This window comes from Euprymna scolopes, chromosome 8, assembly GCF_053919585.1.
Source record: "Euprymna scolopes isolate OS-2025 chromosome 8, ASM5391958v1, whole genome shotgun sequence".
In the NCBI taxonomy this organism is placed as follows: Eukaryota; Metazoa; Mollusca; class Cephalopoda; order Sepiida; family Sepiolidae; genus Euprymna; species Euprymna scolopes.
In genome coordinates, this window is record NC_136489.1 from 148650205 (window position 1) to 148674012 (window position 23808).

General features: G+C 34.8%; 1 long non-coding RNA gene across 1 annotated transcript in view; it reads left to right on the forward strand.

The window, feature by feature from the left end:
- The window catches only part of LOC145283826 (uncharacterized), a 365091-nt gene that overhangs the window by 140447 nt on the left and 200836 nt on the right, over positions 1 to 23808 (forward strand). Inside the window, exons 3-4 of the long non-coding RNA XR_013868765.1 lie at positions 10366 to 10453; positions 18051 to 20430. This is a non-coding gene — a long non-coding RNA (uncharacterized LOC145283826). The remainder of the gene's footprint in view (positions 1 to 10365; positions 10454 to 18050; positions 20431 to 23808) is intronic.

Consider the following 23808-nt stretch of genomic DNA (forward strand, 5'->3'; position numbering starts at 1 on the left):
TTACGAAGCTTGTGCTGATATGTTTTCATACGAGAGAGGGAGCCTGTTTTCTTCATGGGACAAGCCGCTGGTGGTGCTGATCTCTTACTTACCAGCATTTTCTGAATCTCCTGATCGATTTCTGCGTACTAGTCCCTGCTCTTTTCGGTCAAACCCCCCAAGAACTTTTTCAGATGTCTGCAATGTTCCCAGTTTTCTAGATTTTCACAGAGTGTTTCGGGGGATGTGTCCGTTTGGAGCTTGTATCTTTGAGCCTAGACTATAGTCCTGCCTTGAACTCAGTTCTCACCTAAGCTTACAGAGATCTGCTGACGTTGCTTCTCTTTTTTTTGGGACTCCCCCTTTGTTTTGTTTCGGTTTGGTTTGAAATGGAGCCGGGGTTTGCAGCGAACTAGGTGATGATCAGTGTAACAATCTGCACTGGACATTACTCTGGTGTGTAGAGTGTCTTTAATGTCTTGTTAGAGCACTACTTTGAAATCAATAAAGTACCAATATTGAAAACGGGATCCCTCAAGGTTGTTTTCAAACTGTTGTCTTTTTTTTTTGGAATATGATGTTTGTGATAATAATGTGCTGCTTTCTGCAGAACTCCGGGAGAAAATATCCGTTGCCATTATAGTTTCCAACGCCGTGTTTCCCATGTGCTCCCCAACAAGCTTCAGAATATTTACCCACTCTGCCATTTCACCGAGTATAATCACCTTGTTATTTACAAGGGTGCCTTGCAAGAGGTTGCGCATATCAGAGTAGAATTGATCCTTTTTAGCAAGCTCCGCTGGGAAAGTCAGGAAATACACACTAAAGATCGTGATATATTGCTGGTTTCTGAAGGGAGGCACATAGACATAATGTGGTCAGAGTGGGATGTTGTTATGTACAGCTTAGACGCAATTGAGTCCCTGGTCATAAATCTTGCACCAGAAATGTATCTCTTAATCTACAGCTTGCCTGACCAGTAGAGGAATGTAGCCAGCGCTATTCCCTTGAAAGTTGCCCTCCTTTTAGAAGCATTCTTCGTTGAGTACTGCAATATCAATGCTTAGTCTCAGCAGTTCGTGAAATATTATTATGTATTGGTCGGTCGTCCAATGTGTATTTCAATCTATATAATTTTTTAAATAAACTTTTGTCATGTCTAGATATATACACTTGGCAGCGAAATAAAACACAAACAGCTGGTTATATATTTTGTTTATTCAAATCAACCTTTTCGATTTCAGATAACCGTTATGTCATTAATGAAGGCGGGTCGCGGGAGTGAGTGTGCTTGGTAGTGACAAAAAATGTTCCCCGTCGTGGTCGCCGCTCAATTTAATTGGAACGTTTAAACATTTTACCACGGATTTTGAAATGTCAGTCAGTCCCGCTGACCTAATTTCCGGGGGTTTGTCCTTTATTTTGACTTCTTTGACGTCATTGCCGGGGCATCTGGATCTAGGATCTGACCAACTTTTCTTTTGATGTCATTCCCGGGGCACTTTCAAAATATCCAACACAATAAGAGAAGAGCGACATTTCAGGCGACCGTTCTGATCTGAGTCATTCATGTTTCTGGTGTTCCAGCTACGATTTTTAAACCTTGCATTTAGGTAAAGACCATTTCCTTCTATGATGATTTTCGACTGCGTACTTAGCCAACTTTGAAGTAGAGGAATGAACTCTGATTAGGCCACCTTTTCTAGGCTCCTCTCCATATATAGCTAGCAGTGCTGTCCATAGATAAGCTGTTTGGTCGTTTAGGGTAAGTCATGTTTTCATCCCAGTTCAACAAGACGACTTGAACCGCTTGCATGTAAGGTTGAAAATGCGGCTTCCAGTGGCATCTTCTACATGCCGTTTTCGCACTATTCACATCGGGACAGAGCTTGGAAAAATGTGTTTTTTTCATCCTATTTATTTGTCGTGGCATGATGCCTTTAAACAAAACAAAACCTGTTCTGTGTTACCAACGGTGATTTTTAAATGTCCAAGGTTAGGAGATTCGCGTGGTCGTGCGTAGAAAGTTATATGCTTTCTCCGTGATAAATTTTTTTGTTTAAGTGCAAATTCAAATGTATGTTTAGTAAGCCAATTTAACTCTGATGTTTTATAAAATAAATACACCTTTATTTGTTTATAAATCAAAGTAATTTACGACCTAATAAAATCTTAATCAGCATAGACACAGTGTTTCATGTTATTGATCCCTCGAGTCATATTGCCACTAAATAAAAGACCCGTTCGGTGTTATGCTTAAATATGACATTTAAATTTACTATTTCTTTGTTATTGTTTTTATTTCTTTTGTGTGCAACCCTCCAATGCACCGCAATACATAGATTAAATGCAGTAGAGCCGATTAAGTATGTTGTACAGTACGTTCCTTGCTATAATACTCTAGAATGAAACATCAAATATTCGAACATATAAAAATATATGATTAAGACTAAACGGTTATATTTCAGCTTGTAACGATTAAGGTTATATTGAGGTCAAACATATATATACACTCCTGTAAACTATCTTAATTATAGTAATTTATATTTTACGTACTATTTATAAATTACATGTTATACATTTGGATATTAAGATCAATATATAAAAGCTTTTAAAACTATAAAAGTATTATTTTTATTATCGTTCAAGCAGATATTTTAATATTGATTAAATACTTATTAATCGATTTTCCACATTTCTTCAGCGTGAACACATTTATTATATTACTAGAAGTTCAGCCCAGCGTTCATAACTTGCCCTACGTGTGATTACAATTTATGTAAGATTTAACATATTTAGACAAGAATTTGGGTGACTAATATCGTAGAGACCGTAGACGTCATTTTTGTAACTTTGACCCCAATTTTCACCCCTTAACATTTATTATTTTAGTCTCAAATCAAAATACAAAGTTTTACCCATGTCCAAGTTATTTACATCTACAATTTAACGTTTTTAGACCCATAATTGACGGAGGAATTTGTTAGAATCTGCAAAGGTCAACTCTTTCAAATTTGGCATTTTGGCAGCCAAATTTTTGCCTTAAAACTGATTACAATGGTTGCCGCATGTCTGAATACCTGCCATGTATAAATTTCAAATGTTTACACAAAAAATGACTGAGTCGTTCGCTAGACACCGCAAAGGTCAAATCTTCTGTAATTTTGACCCATTGGCAGCTCAAATTTTTGACCCCAAACTGATTAAAAAGCTTGCTTTATCTCTGAATACCCGTTTATTAAATTTAAAATGTTTAGACTAGACATTGGCTGAGTAATTTGGTAGAGACAGCAGAGGTAAATTTTTATATACTTTGACCCTAATTTTACCCCTTACCATTTATGCTAAGTGAAGGGGGACCATAACCAACACTCCTATACGGGGTACTCGAGTAAGTAAAAATAGCAGACTTTAAACATGCTATAGTTAAACAATGTTAAACGTGTTTATATGCGTTTTAATTTTTACTAGTTGGTCAATTCTCAGTTCTCAGACATCATCAAAAAAACAAACATAAAACACAAATCAAATTTATTCCTGTGGAGGTTGATGTCTATTTTTCTTTATAGATTCTGTAGATATTCTAGCACTGATGGTGTAACAACTGTGAAAAATTTAAACACTCAAACATATAATATATAAAAGGGTATTTTTTCTGTCTGTCTAGCTGTTCTTATATTTTAAAACTCCATCTCTTTCGAAACTAAAAGTCGCTAGTAGCCTCAAATGATTGGATTTTTATGGGGCGTTCTTTTCAAGGTCTTTAGCCTGTGAAAGTAGTTTTTAGGGGTCAAAAAGGGACTAAAATTGAAAAACTCGAAGAACATTTTGAAACATTCATCTTAGTTTATTTTTAATTTTTATTTTTTGATCATCACGTATGCGTGTCACTTTAGTACAGTGGTAACATCACCAGCTTCGAGTGCTACACTATTTATTCTAGCTGACGGTACCCAAATGCATTTTGTTTTACTTAAAAAAAAAACAAAAAAACAAAACGACTCTATATCTAACATTTAAAAGACTATATGTCTCTCTCTATATGTCTCCATATTTTCAAACTATATCTCCTCCGAAACTTAAAGTACCAGAGCGGCGCTAGACGCCTCATTTAACTGGATTTTTTACGGAACATTTTTATGGGTATTTAGCCGGTCAAAATAGTTTTATAAAGTCAGAAATGGGTCAAAATAATAAAAAAAAATCGTTATACATTTAGTACATTCATCTTAGTTTATTTTTAATTTTGAATTTTTAATTAGCAAACTTAGGTGCCACGCTAGTACAGTGGTAACGTCACCAGTTTTGAATGCTACAGTTTTGATTTCGGTTCCGGTTATAGTTGATGGCACCCAAATAATTTTTTATTTACTTTTGAAATTACGACTCTATAATATATACTTAGAGAAATCAGAATATAAACTTTAAGCGTTTTTTTACGGTCAGGAAAAGCCGCCTCCCCGCTAGTAATGTATACTAAATCTGGACAAATTAAAATATCATATGAAAGCGTATTTTACGATCGGGAAAATCCGGGCGGCCACCGCTAGTATATATATATATATATATATATATATATATATATATATATATATATATATATATATATATATATATAATGTGTGTTTGGACCAAATGTTTTGTTTGCATAAAGGAAGAATAAATATTTTTTGACCAACGTACTTAGTTTCTGTTCTGTATATATATATATATATATATATATATATATATATATATATATATGAGTTGTCTAAATTTATATATATATATATATATATATATATATATATAAGCAGTTCAGATCGGCTTTGCACGGGTCCTTTATACTGTTCATAACTTTATCTAAATATGTATATATGGATTAAAATGTTTGACTCATGTCCAGGTAACCTACATGTAAAATTTCAAATGTTTAGACCCAAAATTAGTGGAGGAGTTTGGTAGAGTCTGCAAATATCAACTCCTGCAACGTTGACCTCTTGGCAGCCAAATTATCGCCCCAAAACTGATTAAAACCTTGCTGCCTGTCTGAATACGTTTCATGTAAAATTTCAAATGTTTAGGTCCGACATTGGCTGAATAATTTGCTAGAGACCGCAAAGTTAAAATATTTTAAATTTCGACCCATTGGCAGCCAAATTTTTAGCCAAAAACAGATTTTAAAGCTTGCCTTATGTCTGAATACATTTTATGTAAAATTTCAAATGTTTAAACCCAAAATTTTTTTTTTTTTTTTACATTTTCACCCCAAACAAGGCAAATTGCCACTTTGGTGTAGGGGGCTACTATCAGGGGCAACAACTACTGGCGATATGTAGGGATTTGGGCAGCAAGATGTCGGTTCACGTTACATTTGAACTTCTGCACGTCAGTACTGTTGGCGAAGCAGGGACCTGGAATGGAATTCCAGAGTCTAGCGGTTCTGAGGAAGAAACTATTGGAGTAAAAAGATCATTTACATCTAGGGATCTCTACAGTGTGAGGTTGGGATTTAACAGCCTGTCGGGTTTTTCGAGGGTGCTCACGTCGTGGGGGCACAAGTGATTGCAGTTCGTCAGAGCATTCACCACAAAAATACTTGTAGAAAAGGCAGAGGGATGCAACATTTCGTCGATGGGACAGAGGCTGAAACTTAGGGCCTGTCAGGTTTGCGACTCTCTTTTGAACCTTGTCAAGGAGAGAGAGACTAGTAGCAGATGCACCAGCCCAGATGTGACAGCAATACTCCATACATGGGCGAATGGTGGGCTTATAGAGGTACAGAATACTTTCGGGTGTTAGTAGTTGTCTAGCACGGTAGAGAGAGCCCACCTTTCTTGCAGCGGCCCTAGCAATGCCTTCAATGTAATTGTTCCAACTCATGTTTCCTGTGAACGTTAGGCCAAGGAGTTTGAAAGATGTACTCTCACATAAAGAGTCGTTGATCATTGCTATAGGTGGTAGAGAGGTTTTCTTGTAATTATTGAATGAAACTAGTTTAGTCTTGGCAGCATTGAACGCGACCAACCACTTTTGTCCCCATATCACCACAGATTGGAGGTCTTCCTCTAGTTTTTCTGCCATTTCTTTAGAAATGTATTCATTCGTCTTCCTCTCGTGCCTGCCATAGAGTGTAGTGTCATCAGCATATATACCCATCTCAGAGGCAATTTTATCGGAGAGGTCATTTATGAATATCAGGAACAATAGAAGTCCAAGGATAGAACCCTGGGGCACCCCCACATTTATATCATATTGTTTAGATGTACGACCGTCGAGGACAACCTGGATTTTTCTCTTATCTAAGAAGGATTTAATTATGTTAAGTATTCTACCAGTGATACCGTATGATCTAATTTTCCTGAGGAGACCCTCATGCCATACCCTGTCAAAAGCCTTAGATATATCTAGAGCTACCGCTCTACCCTCTCCTGCTTTGTCCAGTGAATGGTATATACGTTCAGAGATTACAGTTAGGATGTCTGCTGTGGAACGGGATTGTCTAAATCCATATTGTTGGTCAGTCAGAAGTTTAGCATCTGTAAGGTGATGGACTAGAGCATGGTTAATTAAGGTCTCAAATATTTTGGCAAAAAGTGGGAGGAGGCTAATGGGGCGATAATTTGATGGGTTAGTCCTTTCGCCAGAATTCTTGAATACTGGTACAACAGAAGCAGTTTTCCAACAGCCCGGAAAGCAAGCTTCATTAAGGCATTTGTTGTAGAGTTTGGAGAGAACTGGAGCTACTTCGGCTGAGCACTTTTTTAATAGCACAGCTGGGATAAGATCGGGTCCACATGCTTTTGAAGTGTCAAGGTTTTTATGATAGCATGCACCTGAGCAGGGGTGGTTTTCAGATCGTCTAGCGTGGCGTCTGTCCGCATAGGAAAGTCAGGTAGGGGGTGGTTGGAAGGGTCCACTGTGGAGTTTGAGGCAAACCGACTGACAAGCATGTTAGCCTTGTCGGTTGCTGAGGAGACAACCTCGTGATTGTTGGTTAGTGGGGGAATTGTTGATTGCCCATTATTTACTAAACTGTTGTAGATTTTCCAGAAGTCTCGAGTTCCTAGTTTTTGTCCTTCGATGCGCTGTTTAGTGGTTTCCGTAAATTCCCTCTTAGTTGTCGATATTTCTTTCTTAACGTTATTTCTAGCTTCTATATACTTCAGGCTGTTTGACCTGGAGTTATTTCGGTTAAACCTAAAGTATGCATGCTGCTTTTGAGCAATGGCAGTTGCGCAAGTCGACGTAAACCATTGGGGGGGGGCTTACTATAAAATTTCCGCATGGGAACATGCGCTTCGATTGCAGTTTTGAACCAGTCAGTGGTCTCGTTTGCACACTGTTCAGCAGGGAGAGAAAAAATATTTCTCCATGGGACATCTCTGATTAGTTCTCTGATGGCTTCCCAGTCAGCCTTTTTATAATATCTCGTTGTTTTGAGCACTGTCTCTTCAGTTTTGGCTCTAGAGTTAGGGCGATTTCAACCATTATCACTGCATGATCAGCGTTCCCGAGTGGGCTGTGAGCCTTCGTTATGCAGTCATCGGGAACTGTGGTCAAAAACAGATCTAGAAGTGATGCGTGTTGTTCTTCCTGGTCAGGGAAACGGGTTGGAAACATAACAATTTGTGATAGGGAGTGAGACATAGTGAAGCTATGAGTTGTGCTGCCCGCTGCATCTGTGTAAGTAGAGAATCAAAGCCAGTTTTTGTGGTGGACATTAAAGTCACCAAATACATGTATTTGTGCGCTAGTGTTGAGGGACAGTGCCGTGTCTATGCTGTCAGAGACTTTGTTTATTATGGTGAAGTCCTGAGTCGAGGGAGAGCGGTAGAGAAAATAATAGTAGCTAATATTGTGTTGCGTGTTAAGTCTAAAGCACATAAAGGCTTGATCATCTGTTTCTAGGTTTGTTTCTCTAGTCAGGGGGAGGGTATTACGAATGTAAACTCCAAGTCCGTGCATGTGTCTGTCAGAGACCTTACGGCAGAGTGGGAGATATCCAGGCATCTTAAAGTGGTTAGAGGGGATAGAGGAGTGTAGGTTAGTCTCACTTAGTGCTAAGATATCCGGGGTATTTGTTAAGAGAAATGCTTCAACATCAGCTAAATTAGTTCTAAGCCCACGGATATTTGTGAATGCAAGCTTCAAGAGAGGAGGCAAGTTGAATTTGTTTGTACCTAAGCCTGGTTTAAGCTTATTTTTAGATTGTATTGTCGTCATATTTTTTATAGAGTTTCGGTTTAGGTAAGGGGGAGCTAAACAAGAGGTTATGCAGAGTATCAGACATGCATCACAAGTAGACCTTCCGCTGACCTTTCTCCAATTAGGATTGTGGCCTCAGGAAAGCCCACCTGGGATGAGTGCAGGGTCGCTTTCCATGCGCGTCATGGCACTACAAACAACCCGATATTATTCAACTCTTGATGGAACAGACGCTCTAAGTGCTACCAAAGAGTTAGGGCTCCTGTACTACCAGTCGGGAACAGCAGCCAGGAACTGTCAATCCGGTACCCTCAACCCATTAGAAGAAGGTCGACCTAATCTAATTGTTCAGGCATATATCATATTCAAGCACTCCCAAATGTCCAGTTTTAGGGGTGGGGTGTGCTCGGAATGGGGAAAAACAGCGTTCGTTGCCCTAGTCAGGAAACAAGATCTACCGCTGGGTGTTTCTGTGGAATCACTGAGATAGTGTCTCTGCGCTTGACTAATAGGCAAAGAAGGAGTATGGAAGCCGGGAGATAGACAGAACCTATCTATTCCTTAAGCAGTTTAGGTTTGCAAACCGGTGAAATTGTTTGAATCACCAGCTCTAGGAAGGTTGTCATCCAAGACTGAAGAGGCCTCCCTCCGCTTTGGTTTAGTTTCAGAGTTTTCCTTCTCCTAGACGGATGATCTGGGAAGACCTACTGGGTCCGTCAGAACTGAGAGGGTTTTCTCCGCGCCTAGGTTCTAATCCAGGTATTTCTGCGACCCTGCTTAGTTAGTGTAACTGGGTTAGTTTGTGGGGGTTATATCTCTGCTGATTAGTTACACTCCTCAAAGTTATTTAGGGACATTTCTATTTAATTGTGATGGATAAAGGGGGTGAGTGGAGTTCATGCAGTGTGAGCATCTATGATTGTAAGAAGGCTTGTTAGGGAGGAGATAATGTGGTTTGAGTATTACCCTTTTTATTTATGTTAACTTAGGTCTAGGATAATGTTACAGTATGAGTAGGTATTAAGAATTGAGCTACGAGTTGTGCCCAAACTATTTTAGATGATAGGAGGGTTAAAATATAAGTGCCATATAGTATGGATAAAGCAACAAGTTTTGAGTCATGCGTAATTAGGTGAATAGATATATGGGCAGGTTTTCAGTAGGTGCGAATAGAGTTGAAGTTGTAGGTATTTTCAAGTAAGAGTCATGGGACATTTTGCATAATAAGGAGTGTCGTTTCAATAACGTATTAATCGTTGCAAAAATCTCGAGGAGACAGTTATGTAATGCAGATCGCTTTGCTTCTGAGTACTTTGGTTGTTAAATACCTCTCTCTGAGTGCTTAGGCTGTTAAATCCCTTACTGGATAGGAATGAGCTGTAATGCATGCCTTAGAGGTAGAAATGTATAGATGTTTAGTGATGGATATTAAAACAGTTTGCATGTGAGGGTTAGTGGCTGGAAGTTAGCGAATTCACTACAAATGCAGAGCAATGTGGGTGTTTAGTGGCAGATAGGTGGGAAGGAGTAAATTGTTAGCGTTCAAGATAAAAGGGGTTATTTATTTACAGATAGATTTCCATTAGGATTTTTGAGTTACAGGTAAGGTTTAGTTTGAAGAAAGGGGGAAAAATATGTATGTTTACATCACGCCATTTTGATGAGTTAAGGAGAAAATTGATTTACTGATTGATATAATAATTAAGTGATTGATTTTGTGCCACGAAACATTATGAACTTTAGAATATAGACTTTTGTCATTCATTCATCATATTGCTCTGTAATTAGATTGAGCTTATTAAATAAGGATTGGTATGTATTATAAGGGAATAAAGTATATTTCTACAGAAATATGTATATATATATACAAAAGATATCGTTCTCAAATATAAACTTCAATGAATTATCTATATAAAACATGACGTGGATATATTTTTATACATTTCATCAGTATTCAATCTAAATTGATTATACTTTTATAATTTTATTGTTCTTAAAAAATGCTTAGTTAAATTTTCCATATTTGGTGTTCTAAATATCGACAGTGTATTTTAAGTTATAGCACCTGTATTTAACACATTGTAAGAACCACCACCAGGTGGCGTTTAATGCTATTTTGTTTGCTTTTGAATCAGGAAATATTGCATTGTACATGAAAAGTATAATAGTTTTTATCTTTAATTTTCTTTTCTTTTCTAGGTTTAGAAACAAATCCCGAATATGAACAAGAAACCCAATGAACAGACCAAATGTTTTATTTACCGTTGCTGAACAGAGGAAAAGATAAGTTAATAATATTTATATTTTAGAATTGCATTTTTTTTTAATTATTTCTGATTTAATAAAAATTTTCATACTTGGATTATTTTACGTGTGTGTTTTGTTTTATAAATGATTTTGACAGAAAAATAAGTAGGGAATTGATAAAAATTTTATTTGTTTAAGGTATCTGTTAAAGGAATAAAGACAAGAAAGAAAAAGAACGAAAGTTTATATGAAATAGTATTTTTTCTTATATTTTAGAATTATTACATTTTTACTTATCCATATTTATAGCTATTTTTAAAGTTCTAGTCATTCTGTATTGTTGAACAATATTTACTATTTACTTCGATATGTCCAATGATTATCCATATAAACTTTTTCCAGAGGCGACGGATTTTCACGAAGTCTGTATTGTTTTAAAGTTCGACTTTTCGGACGACAAATATTGAAAAATTGTCTTAAAACATTAATTCTGTTACCCTCAACTAGGCACATTTCTACAGGGGGGGTCGCTTATTTTCGCCGATATTTTCGAAAATCATCCCATCTTGTCGATTGACTAGCCTTAATTTAAACCTACGTAACTTACTGTTTAGCGATATGCGCAACAGCAAGACGTTTCTTTTTTTCAGTTCTTTTCCTCCTTCGCGGTATGGGTTCGAACCTGCGTACCTCCTACCACTTTTTTTTTCTCAACACACACCTCTAAAACACCCAGGCAACAAGTAAATTTGGTAATATTCTCACACTATGGTATGTTGATCCTGGATAGATTTATATTCTCTCGATCAGATTATTATATTTGGAATTATCTAAAAGTAATTTTTATCTGGATATTTGTTCATGAAATTAACAAGGCCATCACATTTTATATTAGCGAGGAGTATATCAGTCATTTTGTATGTGTATCCTAGCAGGTTTATTATTGAAACGCAATTTAACAATGAAGTCATGGATGACTTCAATTTGCTAAACAAGTAGAAATAGTCTAAAGTTTTACGTACTGAATATTTTTGTCACCGGTAAAATTCTATGAATGTAATTAACAATTTGATACTTGGGATTTATTTAAGGTCCCTTTTTTATAGATTGCAGCAGCCAATTGAACATAGGTGTGATACAAAGTTGATTTAAATTAAAATATGAAAAGCATTTAATAAAAAATTGCACTTCAAGTATTTTTTCGTTTATTTTCCGCTAGATAATTCTGTTTCTAAGTGTTCTGACACTAAAAAACAGCATATTTTAATTTAAATCAACTTTGTAACACAGTTATGTCTAATTAGATATTGTGATCTATACAAAAACGTTTGCTTATATAAATCCCACGGATGGAATTGTTAATATCATTCATAACATTTTACCGATAACAAATAATAAAAAGACAACATTTTTTGTCAACGATACAATCAATACAGTAATTATATACATATAACTTACTTGCCTGTTGCTGGAAAATTCTGAATTTCGTATTCATATCGCTTACGAACGATCATCGTGTGTAATTCAAATCACGATCCGATATGATTTGAAGTCAGTTCATTGACCGCGACAATATCAATTAGGATAGTCACGCACTATGTCACTGTAAAGGAAGTGATACTATACGATAGTGAATCTCCATGCTCCTAGCGTCAAATGTGATGTCACAATAAAGGCCACACTATACCATGGATCGCAAGTTAAGCTTTGTACATTTCTAGATTAAAAGATACAGTTTTGTTATTTCTCTGAAATTCAGCGTGAAGAACAAGACATTAAAAATACTTGAGCTATGAAAGTTAAAATAGAATCTCGAAGAAATATATTTCGTGACGTGAATTCAGTAAATTTATATTTTGAAGTTAAAAAAGTGATGTTATTAAACTACCGACAGTAAATTTATATTTTGAAGTTAAAAAAGTCATGTTATTAAACTACCGACAGTAAATTTATATTTTGAAGTTAAAAAAGTGATGGTATTAAACTACCGACAGTAAATGTATATTTTGAAGTTAAAAAAGTGATGGTATTAAACTACCGACAGGAAATTTATATTTTGAAGTTAAAAAAGTCATGTTATTAAACTACCGACAGTAAATTTATATTTTGAAGTTAAAAAAGTCATGTTATTAAACTAACGACAATGTGGGTCTCCTCAGGAAAATTAGATCATGCGGTATCACTGGAAGAATACTTAACATAATTAAATCCTTCTTAGATAAGAGAAAAATCCAGGTTGCCCTCGGCGGACGTATATCTAAACAATATGATATAAATGCAGGGGTGCCCCAGGGTTCTATCCTTGGACCTCTATTGTTCCTGATATTGATAAATGACCTCCCCGACAAAATTGCCTCTCAGATGGGTATATATGCTGATGACACTACACTCTATGGCAGGCACGAGAGGAAGACGAATGAACACATTTCTAAAGAAATGGCAGAAAAATTAGAGGAAGACCTCCAATCTGTGGTGGAATGGGGACAAAAGTGGTTGGTCGCGTTCAATGCTGCCAAGACTAAACTAGTTTTATTCAATAATTACAAGAAACCCTCTCTACCACCCATAGCAATGGCCAATGACTCTTTATCTGAGAGTACATCTTTCAAACTCCTTGGCCTAACGTTCACAGGAAACATGAGTTGGAACAATTACATTGAAGGCATTGCTAGGGCCGCTGCAAGAAAGGTGGGCTCTCTCTACCGTGCTAGACAACTACTAACACCCGAAAGTATTCTGTACCTCTATAAGCCCACCATTCGCCCATGTATGGAGTATTGCTGTCACATCTGGGCTGGTGCATCTGCTACTAGTCTCTCTCTCCTTGACAAGGTTCAAAAGAGAGTCGCAAACCTGGTAAGCCCTCAACTGGCATCTCAGCTTCAGCCTCTGTCCCATCGACGAAATGTTGCATCCCTCTGCCTTTTCTACAAGTATTTTAGTGGTGAATGCTCTGACGAACTGCAATCACTTGTGCCCCCACGACGTGAGCACCTTCGACAAACTCGACAGGCTGCTAAATCCCACCCCCACACTTTAGAGATCCCTAGATGTAAAAGATCTTTTTACGCCAATAGTTTCTTCCCCAGAACCGCTAGACTCTGGAATTCCATTCCAGGTCCCTGCTTCGCCAACAGTACAGACGTGCAGAAGTTCAAATGTAACGTGAACCGACATCTTTCTGCCCAAATCCCTACATATTACCCCAGTAGTTGTTGCCCCTGATAGTAGCCCCCTACACCAAAGTGGCAATTTGCCTTGTTTGGGGTGAAAATGTAATAAAAAAATTTTTTTTAAATGTATATTTTGAAGTTAAAAAAGTGATGTTATTAAACTACCGACAGTAAATTTATATTTTGAAGTTAAAAAAGTCATGTTATTAAACTACCGACAGTAAATTTATATTTTGAAGTAAAAAAGTGATGGTATTAAACTACCGACAGTAAATTTATATTTTGAAGTTTAAAAAGTGATGGTATTAAACTACCGACAGTAAATTTATATTTTGAAGTTAAAAAAGTGATGTTATTAAACTACCGACAGTAAATTTTTATTTTGAAGTTAAAAAAGTCATGTTATTAAACTACCGACAGTAAATGTATATTTTGAAGTTTAAAAAGTGATGGTATTAAACTACCGACAGTAAATTTATATTTTGAAGTTAAAAAAGTGATGTTATTAAACTACCGACAGTAAATTTATATTTTGAAGTTTAAAAAGTGATGGTATTAAACTACCGACAGTAAATTTATATTTTGAAGTTTAAAAAGTGATGGTATTAAACTACCGACAGTAAATTTATATTTTGAAGTTAAAAAAGTGATGTTATTAAACTACCGACAGTAAATTTATATTTTGAAGTTAAAAAAGTCATGTTATTAAACTACCGACTGTAAATTTATATTTTGACGTTAAAAAAAGTGATGGCATTAAACTACAGACAGTAAATTTATATTTTGAAGTAAAAAAAGTGATGTTATTAAACTACCGACAGTAAATTTATATTTTGAAGTTAAAAAAGTCATGTTATTAAACTACCGACAGTAAATGTATATTTTGAAGTTAAAAAAGTGATGTTATTAAACTACCGACAGTAAATTTATATTTTGAAGTTAAAAAAGTGATGGTAATCAACTACCGACAGTAAATTTATATTTTGAAGTTGAAAAAGTGATGTTATTAAACTACCGAGAGTAAATTTATATTTTGAAGTTAAAAAAGTGATGGTAATCAACTACCGACAGTAAATTTATATTTTGAAGTTGAAAAAGTGATGTTATTAAACTACCGAGAGTAAATTTATATTTTGAAGTTAAAAAAGTGATGGTATTAAACTACCGACAGTAAATTCATATTTTGAAGTTAAAAAAGTCATGTTATTAAACTACCGACAGTAAATTTATATTTTGAAGTTAAAAAAGTGATGTTATTAAACTACCGACAGTAAATTTATATTTTGAAGTTAAAAAAGTGATGGTATTAAACTACCGACAGTAAATTTATATTTTGAAGTTTAAAAAGTCATGTTATTAAAGTACCGACGGTAACCGGGGTTGCCCGGGGATGTGGAGGTGTATTAAGGACCCCCGGTCGGAAAGGCGGGGAATCAGAAAGTGTTTGTAAAAAAAGTGGTATAGTTGTGGGGTTACTCTAAACAACCCAGCATTTTAGTGATTGTGAAATAGAATAAATCAATTGATTCAATCGATTGGGAGCGATTGATAGAGTGTGTAAATTGTCGAATCTCATCCGTAGTTTTAGGTTTGTATATCTCCAGGCGAAGCCTTGTAAGATTATTATATTTAGGTTTTGAAATACAGATCTAAAGATTGATAATATTAATGAATAATAACCACCTGAGTTAATCACATAAGATAATACGTATTACCTGAAAATATGCCGGACCTTTTGTCTTTTGTGTCAGCCAGAATTTCTAGAATTAATTGAGATTTTGACTGAGATAATGTAAAGGACACGCTAAGATTAAAATAATGCTATGAATTTTCATTGCCACTTAAAACCTGATATTTATATTGTACTGAATCAATATGCAATTCAGCCGTGTGTGAAATAATGTGCGCCCAAATCCTTCGACGATTATTTTGTTAAAATCTATTTTAACCTGTCACTAGTATCCTAAAACTTAGAAAACAAGCAATCCTGTTTGATATTTTTACCTACGTATTCGTCCGTAGAAGACATTTCTAACTCGCTGAATGAAATCGATTTTTGTTCTTTGATTGATTTGAAAGGACGATCTTTTGTTTCTGCTCATTCAGAAGTAAAGCCACGGCCTGTGCCAAGATTGGGAGCCTATTGATTTCGGACAGAACATACAATGAAGGCTTCGGGCACTGCCGCAATCGTGAAGCCTAAACAATGATAACACCTACTTTCTATGTGGGTATTGTTCCGGGTTGAAGCCGATATTTTATCTGCTTAACTAGACACAGGGTTGGATAGAAATGTTGAGATGCGTGTAACTAACAATCGAGAAGTACTTTGTTAGATTATTGCGAAAACTTAGAGTAAAGTTTACAAAACAAGAACTATAGGGAACAATACATAAATTGTTGCCAAATACATTACATTAAAAAGTCTCTCTACCTTTATAGTTATAATGTTCTGAAACTGTAAGCAATTTCACAATTTAAAAATGTATGTTTTTACTTTCACTTAGGCAAACACGAGACGAAGATAGTGGTCATTTTTTAAAAAGTGGCCACTAATCTTACGAGTAAAATAATAGAAAATTTTATGTTTTCATTAACTCTATACCCAACGTGGTTACTACTCAGATGAAAAAAAATCCTGTTTATAGATTTTAAGATTGAAAATAGTGACCATGTGATGAGAAACGACTGTTATTTTTATCTACTAAAGTTTTTCTTAATGAAAATGAAGATAACAAGTTCAGAGTTAATAACATTTTAATGTGTTACCACAGTTCTGTAATGATCTGATTTGCTTGCATTTGGTTATAGCTATTTGTTGTATATTTGTGTTGTTATTTCCTGGTTTTTACATATACTACATCCATGTCGACATTTTATATGGCTCTTCTTGACACATATCTCTTCATTAACGTCGATACGTCTACTTATATATCGTGTGGAATGATGCGATCTAAGAGTTAATGCCTTTGTTTATAATTAATTCAGCTATCGCGTTTCTATTATTAAAATGAAGTGTATGTTGATTGTTTCTGACAGACTGGAACTAATAAGTTGTGGATACTGAGATTTATTTATTCATTTATGAACTTAAGAATATAACGTAACACAAGCAATCTAGTGCAATGCGACAATTATAATATCGGTAATTTCCTTTTAATGAAATTACTCAGCAGCTAATTTTTGGTCTAAACATTTGAAATTTTACATAATGCGTATGCAGACAAGCGTTTTAATCCGTTTTTGACTGCTACGGGGTCAAAGTTCAAAAGATTTGACCTCTGCGGTCTCTAGCAAACTATTCAGCCAATAATGGGTCTACACATTAGAAATTTTACATAAAGGGTATTCAGACATGCAACAACATGCAATTCTAATCAGTTTTGGGCTATAATTTGGCTGCCAAGAGGTCAAAGTTGAAATTTCCTTTTGCAGACTCTACTCAACTCCTCCGTCAATTTTGGGTCTAGACACTTAAACATTTAGATGTAAGTTTCCTGGGCATGAGTAAAACATTTTAATACGGATATATTATATGCACATAAAGTTATGAAGGGTACATTGGGTTCTTTTTAATACGTATATATATATATATATATATATATATATATATATATATATATATATATATATATATATATGTATATGAAATACAGGTCGCATAATATTGCAAACATAAAGTTCAAATAAATATTAGCATAAATATTTATAAAACGATCCCAAGCAGATAAAGAAAGCTCAATATGCGAGATAGAGGAATAGTATCAATAGAAATTTTGAGTTTATTTATGTAGAATTACAAAACAAATTTATTGTATTTATATAATTAATATAATAAAATATGGAATTTTAAAGTTTATAACGGTTTATGTCCATTGTTTCAACTTTTGATATCCTTTTATCACTCTCACACCAATTTTAACTTTAAATCGATGTGCTTATAAGCAAAATTCACAATTACCCATATTTATTTTGATTACAATATCTCCTCTGATGAGATGGGATATTTATCTGTACTCTTTTGTCAAACAATATATTTTGTTGTTATATATATATATATATATATATATATATATATATATATATATATATGTATATATGTATATATATGTATATATATAGATATATATGCATAATTTAATTAAAATATATTCGTATATTTATATATATATATATATATATATATATATATATATATATATATATATATATATATATATAAACAGCTATGGTCAAAATCATGAAGCACGTATAAAAACTTACATAATAGTTTAAACCTACGCATATAAAGGTTAAGAATTGTACAGTCAACAGTTGGGTGCAAATGTACAATATTTAACAGTATATTCTAGTATCTATTTGCTTAAAAGCATATTTCAATAGTTTTAGCTGAGTTTGATACCAAAGTCATTCCAATATTCTAAATGATGTATTGTCATACTAAAATGTTATGTTTTCTTTCAGGTAATATTGGATTCCTGTCATTGCTATCATACTACATTTAATTGTAAATGCCCGGCAAGGAAGAAGCCTTCGGAGATTAAAATGGCACATTTTTTTTATTATATGGTAAAAGATATTCTTAGGTAGAAATTGCCAGGAAGATGGAATGTTCAACTAAGAGAGTTTAAACACGATTAAAAGTTCTTAAGAGCTTTCTGCTGAACTTAGAGAAAATGCAACCAAAAACTGAATGTTACTGATTAGAACACAATCGAGCATTAATACATGACTTTTTTATTTTTTTACTTTAATTCAGTTGTATAAAATATGTCTATAAATGAGACAGAAAGTACTTTCATAAGACAGGGGCGTCTTCGAAATGAGTGTTTTTACTTAGGGCACAATAGAAGCATGGTGCATGACTGTGGACTTTTTAACTTTTATTTAATCCAATTGTTTTTCCAAATTGTCATCAATTTTTACAATAGAATAGTATTATAATCTTCAAAAAGACTGCAATTTTTCATGTAGTTTCGTCCCATAGAAGCAAAGATATGAGCATTTCAATATTTAAATAGCTACGAATATATATATATATATACAGTAGAACCTCAGTATATTGCATGAAAAACAAGTGAAGAATACATGGTCCTCCGTGAGTGCACAATGAACGAAGCATAAAAAAATGCATTTGCCCCACCCCATTTAGCCCCAAAAGTCCGCAGGGGACGCCAATCTTGGTGGAAATAAACAAACAGCGCAGTTTTAGTCCTTAACATATGTAAATTTGAGTTCTGCACCATATACATATATGGAGAAGGAGGAAGACAGAGTGAGAGACAGAGCGCGTGTGCATGTGTGTATTTTTGTGTGTGCAATCAATGACACAAGGCACTGCTGTCCTTTAGAGAGGTGTATTGGAATCAGCAATCAGATGCACTATACTGGACAAATTTCCCGTATGGATGACTTCTGATTACCAAAGCAGCAGTTCTACGGTGAGCTGGCGACTGGCAAGCTCTCACAGCACAAACCACGGAAGAGATTCGGGGATTGTTTAAAAGATAATCTGAAGAAGCTTTGTATAATGTTGAGAGATGGGAAGAGATAGCTGAGAATAGGAGTGGGCGGTGAAGAGTAGTCTCGGAGGGTCGCAAGGTATTGAAGAAAAAAACTTGGAATTGGCAGAGTTTAAGAGAAATCTGCGAAAATGATCGGTGAAGAAATTGGACGGTTGTGGGGCTGGCTGGAAATGTGAAACATGTGAGCGCTTTCTACTGTTAACAGCTGGATATGTTAACCACATGAAGTCACACGAAAGATGCCCTTATGTACCCTTACCCTAACCCTGACCTGATGAAACAAACGGTGTTGTGTGTGGCAGGAAGCGCAAGTTGACTGCTGGTCTGAGAAGGCATATGGTTGTGCAGAAGGGCACCATACCACACAGTGGTCCAGTTAACCCCGTACAGACACTTAACTTTATGTGTCATCTTTGCCTCAGACCATGTAAGTCGACTGCTAGACCTTTTAAAATGAACTGAGGGCGACTGATGGTGGGGTTTTTGTTGGGCGGGACGGCGATCATCTCTAAAGATGAAACAATCATCATATATATGAGTGAGAAAAAGTCAGCGGGAGAGAGAGAGAGAGAGAGAGAGAGAGAGAGAGCAATTTAATACCGGAGGAGATATAGGCCACAAAAGTTGAATAATATAGATACGTAATGGATGAAAGAGTGAGAGACACAGACAGCAACAGAAAAAAGAGTATTTTATTTATTTCTGTTTTGAATGAAAGACAAAACAAAATGTCTCTCTTACCTTTATTTTAATACTTTTTACTCATATTGTGGGTTCTGGGTTCGAACAAAATACACAAAACATATCATACTCTGGCACTATATCTTAGTGCCCTGGTTGGTGTGGTTGTTAACACTATCCCCCTGCATGGCAATGATGTGATTTGGCCGTAGGCGGAGAGATACATAAGCAACCAGAATACAATGCCATAATTGTCTTTCTTTTCCCGATCTCTTTTTTCGTTAGGACAGCATGGGGTAAGACATATATAATTGTATCTCCGTAAATGAGAGGAGGGGGACTACCTCCTCCCTCAGCACTAGTTAAGGTTAGTTAGTTTTAATTGTGCAAGTTAATTATCATTTGTAAATTGTTTTTGTAAAAATAGTGTAATATTTTCTTGTAAAAAAATAAATAGTTAATTATATTTCTCATATATTACCATTGTGTCGTGCGTCGTTTTTTTTGTGTCTGTTTTAAATGTCTGCATTAAAGAACGAAGCGGGCCTGAAGACGAAGAAGGTTCCAGCCAGAATGCCACTAGAGTGAAGACATATTGAGGAAATGAAGAAGCAACACAGCCACATGCAACATCTCAGGTATGCTTTTTCTCTTGATACTCAGATCCTATTGACTGGCCCATCGTCAAATCATCATGGGACCTAAGACATTTAGTGTAACACGTGGTCGGTCATTCTTCATCATATTATATCAGAGCAAGAGGTATATTAAAAATAACATTTCTGTGAGTGAATATGTTTTTAATTTATGCAAACTTTTTAGTAATTATCTAATTAATTTCTTATTACACACTCTAAGTAACACTGAGTATTTCTGTTTATTCAAAATTAGAGTAACACTAGGTTGTATATATATTTCGCTTTACTTCTCTAGTTCACAGTCCACATTTTACTCACATATGTTTATCTTTAGTTCACTCAGCAATAAATTTTGTTTATGCGTTTGATTTTCTTAATGTATATCTTCGCAGTCCATTGCAGCAGCTATATCGAACATGTACATATTGGTATTATTAGAAAAGGCATGATTTCGCAGTTTGCTTGTATCAGCTTTTCCGACATGTAAAATTTAGCTTCCAGTTTGTGGCAAAGATCAGGTGGTTAGGATAGAATGTCTTGTGAATTTCCTGTCTTAAGGTTTTAAAGGATATATTGCAATGTTAGTAGTGCTGCTGTTACAGAGCGCATCAGACGTCGTGGAACACGAATATGACGACTAAGATGAGCAAAGTACTCATAACAATGCAAGTAAAATCAATTATCAGGTTGACAAGAAAAAATTGCGGTTTTTAACTTTTAAATTCAGATGAACATATCTCGACTCCAACAAAAATTTAAAAAAGGTGTATTTATGCAATATACGTAAAAATATTGAGTTTTTAAACATCGGGATGTTTAAAAAGTGGCAGCCGGAGGGTGATAGATATGGAGAGTACGGCGGATGAGACAGAGATTTGTAGCCCAATTCATTCAACTTCTGCGGGGTCAGTTTTGCAACATGCGGTAAGGCATTTATTGTTGACTAATGCTGGGTGTTGTTGGCGAAATTGCTGATGCATTTCATCCATTCCTCGACGGTACTTTTCCGTCGTAATGGTTTCGCCTGCATTCAGAAAACTGTAATGGATGAGACCGATCGCAGACCACCAAACAGTCAGCATGACCTTCTTTTGATCTAACTCTGGCTTCGGGAATATTATGGAGCTTCGTCGGCCACTGAGCTGAGCGTCGCCGATGGTCGTAAATAACCCAGTTTTTATAGCAAATCACAACCCGGTCGAGAAATTGGTCGTTATTCTTGCGTAGAAGAAGGGAAGATTAAACTTCATAACGGCGTTTCTTTTTGTTGTCGTTCAATTCGTGAGGCACTCATTTATCAAGTTTTTCATTTCTCTTTCCAATCTCTCTCAAGTGGTTGGAAACCTTCGTATAAGAAGCAAGTTCTCGAACAGTTGTGCGTGGATTGCCTTTGACTAAGACTCTTAATTAATCGTTGGGAATGATGACTGGCCGATCACTACGTTCATCATCTTCAAGACTCATCACTGATACGAAAGTTCTTAAACCACCATTGGTTTGTTGTGCTGTGCGTTCAGTAGTGGTTCCTGAACCAAACGCTTTGTTGATATCGCGAACTGTTTCCGCAGCTTTTCGGCCTAGTTTGATTTGAAAAAAAAGATAATTGTGCGATTTTGCTTTTTTTTTCCGTCTTGTATTCACCGTTCTAAAAAGAAGAGATAACTATTTTTGAAACGGTTGTAATTTACACAATTAGAATAAGCGATAAACGCTATTTAAAATGATATATAAAGTAATGATATTATAAGGAAAACATTTGAGAATACATCATTTGAAATAAAATAACAAAACCTGCAATAACTTTCTTCTCAATCTAATACTTATATTTGATAGAGGAAATAAGAATTTATTGGTAGTCCAGCTCGGTGTAAACCCCGGTACTAGTAAGAGGAGATTGAAAAACATTCTGGCGAAATATTTGGCAAACTGACATTAGTTAATCACACCATGAATTAGATTAATTAGCATAACACAGCAAAACAAATCCGGTTGTGCAGACATATCATTCATTCTAAAAATATATTTATTCATAGATAATAGCTATTTACAAGTAATTGTGGTCAATCTAATTTGTGATCCATAAGACGAATGCATGTATTCCAAATATGTTAATAAGACAATAAACTGTCATAATATTTAAATGTTATATACATATTTCAGAAAAGTTGTCTCTATTTTAGTTTTCTGTCGTTAGAATTTTCAGTCATATTCAATGACATCTTATTTCATAATCGATAAAATAGATACGTTTCTAACCTAAAAATAACAGAGATTACAATGCCCTTAACATGTGAATATATAAGTAACTCAGATAAGTCTCTGTAAAAGTTTAATCTCTTATCGCCCGAAATAAAACAGAATATTACGTAAGTATGATCTCTCTTGATTTTATTTTACGAAAAGAAAAAAGAAACATTCAGAAACTTAAATGTCGAATAAAAACAGGACTTGCCAACCACAAATAGCTCTGAACTAATTGTGGTTCAAAGAAAATGGACGCTCGCTGTTCCTCGACTGGAACATGATACGAAATTCAGTACATGTAGAAGTTTAGACGTCATGTGTATTATATGTTTTCATGAGAAGGAGTTAGTTTTACATTTTAAAGAACTACAAGATATTCCCCATGAAGAAGCGAAATTACCATAAAATGGTATCGAAATAAAAAAGAATTTGATTAATACATGGACAAACTTAATTTAATATATATATATATATAATATATATATAAAAAATATATATATAATATATTTATATATGTGTGTGTGCGTCTGTGTATATATATATATATATATATATATACATTATATTTCATTGGGAAAATTAGACTTGGAGTCTAAGGGAAAAGTTTATTTTTATGTACTTATAATTTAAAAGAAGAGTGCTAATTGTACTTACTTTAGAATATGATTAATAATTTACAATTATCAACCTTCATTCTCAATATTAATATAGCTCTAATATAAATATATCCATTGAGCTTATTATGCATCAGTATAATAAGCTCAATGGATATATTTATCCTAGAGCTATATTAATATTGAGAATGAAGATTGATAATTGTAAATTATTAATCAGTTTCTAAAAAAAAATAAAATTAAATTGAGTTTACGATCTTTTCGAAAAAGATAATCATTTTATGAAAATTGAGAATAAGACTTGGCAATAATTGACAAATACTTATGTTTTCGAATATGATCCACTCATAATCACAAAAAGAGGGGAGAGACGTTGCCAAAATTCAACATGCCCACATATGCACTGACGTACTTTAAAACAATTTTTTAAATAAAAATCAATAAGGACTTACTTACTTACACCCTCTTTTTGTGCTGAAGGCGAGATCATATTCGAAAATATAAGGATTTGTCAATTATT